Here is a 6,000-nt window from a genome sequence, read left to right as displayed (position 1 = left end):
TCTTGTTGAAAGGGCAGCTTGGAAAACATTGATACTTTGACAAGGATGAAACATTATTGGAAAGGCTTCTTGTGCATAGAGTGGTAGCCAGTGAGCAGGAAAAGGATTGTGTGTTTTGGGAGAGGCAGGGATAGGTCTTCTGATTTGTTCAGTGGATTTTATAACTGAGTGGCTAATTATTTGTGTAATATAATATCGTGTTCATAATGAATTAGTTCATACCACTTTTGCTGAATGCCACATCTGTGCAGAAGCAAGACCTTTGGCAGTTATCTCCTAGGGGGATATCAGCTACATAAGAAGGGGTCAAATCTCGGCTTTCATAGTTTGACTGTGTTTGAAACAGTACATTATTAACCCTCTGACAAAATGGGAAAACTGCAATGGCAGGGCAATAGCCTCCTACTCAGCTTTTATCTTCACTACAAATGTGTCCTGATGGCTACTGCTTAACTAGCTGCATGAATTAAGTAGACCTAACTTATATTGGCATACAGCCACCACAGTAATTACATCGCTTTTACGTGTCTACACTTTGCTCCTTGTGTTGATTTGGTGAGCATCTTCGTCAGGAGCGCTGGTGCCGATTGTACTGCCAGTGTGGGGGCATTGTGGGACAGCTTCTGAAAGCCAGTAACAGTTGATATAAGCAGCGTAGTGTCTACATTTGCACTCCGTCAACCTAACTACATCAACATTGACTGCCTCTCATGGAGGTGGTTTGAGCTTTGGCCTGTTAAACCCAGGGTTGTGAGTTCAGTCCTTGAGGGGGCCACTTAGGGATCTGGGGTAAAATCAGTACTTGGTCCTGCTAGTGAAGGCAGGAAGCTGGACTCGATGATCTTTCAGGTTCCCTTCCAGTTCAATGAGATGGGTATAACTGCCCTGCTGCACCAACTTAATAACTCCACTTCCATGAAAGGCAATCAGTGTTGATGTAGTTAGGTTGATGGAATGTGGGTATAGACTCTGTGCTGCTTACATGCCAGATGCACTAAAGATTCGTATGTCCCTTCATGCTTCAACCCTAACCCTAAGACAGCATACATCTACCTAACTCTATAGTGTAAACCAGGCCTTAGTTCATAGTGAGGAATCCTGTTTTGGTTGCTTTGAGCCATCAACTGGGTGGAGATGAATTGGCTGGGATTCAGTTTCTCTTGTAGGTGATTCTACGATTCAATTTTGTCCTACCTATCATGAAAGTCCATTTAGCAGACTGATCACTCCTCCACTGTTAAGTTCCTTTATGATTGGACAATGCGAAGGCAGTGTGTGGAATGGAGTATTTTTTTTTTTATTATTTCTAGACATGGTTCCATAATGCATTTGTCCAAAGGTACTGATATTAGTCTCCACGTGAGTTTGCACAAGAATGTTACCAGTGCTCAGATATAATGAATGGAATTATTCGTACTCTCAGATGAAAGCAGTGTAAAAAGCAATTGCATGAAGCTGAGGAAGGAAAAGTTGAGGCTAGATGATAGGGCTGAATTCCTAATATGAGCAGCTTGGCAGTGGAATAGACAACCAAGGTAAATGGTGAAGTTGCAGGGTCCTTAGATACGCAATGGCAGGTTAAATAAGATAGTAACAGGAATGATGTAATGAATAAGCTACAAATACACTATGGGAAGATCAGGCTAGATTTTCTAGCACTATTATCTATCTCCTCAATTCCTCTTCATTGCTCCCTTCCTTCTGAAGTGAGGTCTGAGAGGCAGAGAGACCTAGTACAGCGACCCCCAAATTTTACTGGTTTACATACCCTCTCTTCAAAAAATGGTTGTGAAGCGACTGGATTGACCATCAAGCTCATGTGGCATGTGCACCACTGGTGGTACAGATTGGGAACCCCGATTTAGTGTTTGTCAGAAACTGGGCACCAGGAGACACGGACTCTGTTTTTAGCGTTACCAGCAGCCTGTTGTGTGATCGTAGGGAAGGCATTTCTGCTTCAACCATTTCTGTTTCGAGTGAAAGCTCTTCTGGGCAAGAGCACTTTCTTATGAGTTCTGTGTACAATGGCCAGCACAATGACACCTCTAGGCATTATGACTATATAAATTAATTGTTTATTTGATCTCTGAATTGCAGACAGGTCTAAGATGCTCCAGCTGTGCAAAGCCCCCAAACACTGGGGATCCTATGGAGAATTCCTCACTAAAACTTACCTTTTTCTTCTTTCCTTTCCACTTACTCATAAGCTCTGTAATAGTTACTCATCTCTTATTGTGCACAAATAAGGCTCATAACTTTGTGCACCTTTTCCATGATTGGTGGAAATGTTGTCATACAAATGCTGATCTTTCATCAGACCAGTTCACTCCATGCTATCCACTAACTTCCTTCAGTTCTGTGTTCTCTTGGTGGCTTATTGTAATGGGATCCCTGAAATGCAACCTGGGACTGTGGGATCACTGCATCCCCTTTACTGACCATTCTGGGTTGTCTCTCTCAATGCCTTACTGGTGGCAAGCACTAAACCCCTCCAGATGCTGTTACCACTCAGTACAAACACATGTGGAGCCCACACCTGGCTAGACAGCCTGAATCCCAGAGCTACTCATGAATCACACAGAGAAAGGCACCGACCAGATCTCCCCAGCTCCCAGCCCTGAACCACTGGATACACTGTCTTGCACTATTCAAGACCCTTTCTTGAACAGTGCAAGTTTATTAATTGGTTTACCACTTCATCAATGGAAAGTGGACATACACCAACCTTTGTAACCTGAGCAGATTTACCAAACACTTCAGTCAAACTCACTGGTAAGTATAAAAACTAGAATAAGTTTATTGATTACAAAAGAGAGGCAAAAAGTCAGCGTAGTTACCATACGAAAAGATAAGCACGCAATTGAAATTCTTGACCTAGAGACTAGGCAGAACATAAGTCAGGCATATCTGGTGGCCGTAGCTGAGTCACCAGGCAAGATTGCGCAATTCCCTTGGGTACGGCCTTGTCCAAGAGAGTCACTGAATTACAACTCCCTTGCTGGACAGTGGCTGTTGATGGTTGTTCCACACCCGCCCAGGCATTGAGTACCTCCCTTGTTGTTGTCTCTGGGGATCTAATATCTGGGCAGTACCCCAACTCACAGCATATTTTATTGACAACCATACACATAACTTCATATGGACTAATAAGATGCATATTTAGATAGGTCAGAGGATCTCAGACTGTGGTCCACGAGCTCCATTCAGGTGGTCTGCAGATAGTTGCCTCTAAGGTGCAAGGCTCAGTGGCCACCCACCTAATTAGTGGAGCCGCACAGGCATGGCTCCACTAATTAGGTGCCTGGACCCTGGAGAAGACGCACATATAAGGTGAGGTGGTGTCCTTGGGGGGAATAGTGGATGGGTGGGAGGAGGCAGTGGCGTGAGAAGAGAGGGTGGGGGAATTTGGAATGGGCAGGGCTGTGGTGGCCAGAGAAGGAGGCTACTTTCGTCAGCTCCAGGGCTGTGACTGCCAGGGAGAGATGGCCCTCCTTCCCAGCCCCAGTGCGGGGGCTGCCATGGTGGGCAAGAGAGGGAGAGACCCCCCCCCCTCCTTCCCAGCCCCAGCTTGGGGGCTGCCACAGGGGGGGAGAGAGGGCACATCCATTAAATTAGAAAGGGAAGACTACTGATATTAAAACATGAGATGTGTGCTTTTATTTGTAGAACAAAAATTGTTAAGAGGATCCACCGAGACCCTCAGCAATTTTCAAAAAATTGGGGGAAAAAAAAGTTTGAGAAGCACTGAGATCAGTTATGATCTGCTGAAAGCGATTGTTCTTTCCCATGATACCCTATCACAGTCGTATACATACGATGACTATGGGGGTTACAGGGCCCTCCCCCAAGGTATAGAGTGTCACGCTTACATTTTTGAAGCTTCTCTGCATCTTAAGCTATGCTCACAACCTAATGTTCTGGTGGATTTAGACTAACCTAGATGAATGCCTCTTGATTCTTGCTTTATTTCCAGGGACTGCACCAGGTTGGAAGGTGGCAGCTGATCTTTCACAAGACTGTCAGTGCCACAACAAGGCCATGGAATTTCAATATCAGATTTGCTTTCTCTGTAAACACCCATAAGGTGATTACTATGTACACGGGACACTGCCCCTCAGCAGCTTGGTTTGCTAGGAGCCTTGCAATCCATGGTTCCACTGCACAAAGACTAAAGAGGCAGAAACTTTGCAAGTTTGGGAACACACACGTTTTCCAAGAGCCACCGCGGTGCTGCAGTGTGTAATTGACTCCGACAGTGCCCTGCACGGCGCATTCAGAGCATGCAATAGAAATATAATGCACTGCGAGGTCAGTTGCTAACCCTGTGGGGTGAGCACCAATGCTTCAGCTGTCCAGTACCATAATAAAGGGTACATTAAGATTGTGGTTGTGAATGACAGTGCCCATTACTCCAAATCGTAGCACCAGAGTAAATTGTTACTTCGATCCGTGAAACTCGAAACTGAAGATGACCTGAATTACGCTTAGTTCTAAAGAGTTTTCCCCTGCTGAACTATGCTAGTAAGAGTGGCTTTCTTGAGCATTCATATGAACAGCCTACAGAAAAACATGTGTGTTTAAGGAGAATTTCTTTTCTTAACCACTTGCTGTGTCTCTCTCTCTACTGGGCTTTCCTGTTGTTCCAAGCATATTGATCTTGGACTCAAAACATTGTAGCAGCTTGTGGGCTGGCTCTTCCCACTGCACTTCCTCCCTTTCTATTGGGCGAGAGCAAGTGAGGGGTGGTGGTGTGGGGCTATTTTTTTTTGTTTGTTTAACTTTCCTGTTGGGAATCAGTATTCACAGAAGGCTGCTGTAGGCACCAGGAAGGCTTTGATATGCCAGGATCCAGAAGGATATGTGTCCATTATAGTGAGGACATTGTTTTGAATTCATTGGTTGCATGTGTTTGTCCCAGCAAAAGAATGCAAAAGAAATAAATCTTGGAGGGGGCTTTCTGAGGGGGGTGGGGAGGGCGGGAAGGCAGAGTGATAGCCCACAACATCGTAAGTTAATTTTCAATTAGAAAAGTGTGAAATCACTGCCATTAATAGTTTAAAAGGAGCAAAACCTCAGAAGAATCAAATATATAAAACTACATGGAAAAGGTGTATGGTAGCAGGCCGATCAGAATGGCCTAAATTTCAGAACTGACTAATGATTTTTTTGGGTGTCTCAAGTTGGGCACCCAAAAAACCTTACTCGTCTCAAGGCCTCTAATTTCAGATAGCAGATGCACAGCCCTTTGTGAGATTGGCCCCTTTACAATATCTCAAGTTGGGTACCAAAAACAGACACCCCCAAAATCACTAAGCAGTTTTGAAAATTTCTGCCAGTGACTTAATATAAAAAATCACACTCAAGTAACTGTTTGTAAGTCTTTAGTCAGTCTGCTCTGGCATCCTTCCTCTGGTGCAGGGGTAGGCAACCCATGGCATGCGTGCCCATGGCATGCGTGCCAAAGGCGGCACGTGAGCTGATTTTCAGTGGTGCTCACACCGCCTGGGTCCTGGCCACTGGTCCGGTGGGCTCTGCATTTTAATTTAATTTTAAATGAAGCTTTTTAAACATTTTTAAAACCTTATTTACTTTACATATATAACTAAACTATTGTTGTATTATAGACTTATAGAAAGAGACCGTCTAAAAATGTTAAAATGTATGACTGGCACGCTTAACCTTAAATCAGAGCGACTAAATGAAGACTCGGCACAGCACTTCTGCAAGGTTGCCAACCCCTGCTCTGGTGGCAGCCAGTACTTGAATGCTCATACTGATGACCTAGTCCTGTAAGAAAAATCCAGTTGCTGTCTGAGGGGTGACTATAGCCCCTCACAAACTAGTGGTTCTATGATCTCTTGTAATGTTTGCTGCTGCTGGCTGTATTTGAGCGTGTCTTGGGAGAACACATGTGCCAGGCTGTGGAATGTGTCCTGACACACCTTTCTAGTCACTGCAGTGTGATTGGGTGATAATGAGAGCACAGCAGGTGCAGCAGAG

This window comes from Chelonoidis abingdonii, chromosome 11, assembly GCF_003597395.2.
Source record: "Chelonoidis abingdonii isolate Lonesome George chromosome 11, CheloAbing_2.0, whole genome shotgun sequence".
Taxonomy (NCBI): domain Eukaryota; kingdom Metazoa; phylum Chordata; order Testudines; family Testudinidae; genus Chelonoidis; species Chelonoidis abingdonii.
Note: the sequence above shows the minus strand (reverse complement) of the source record.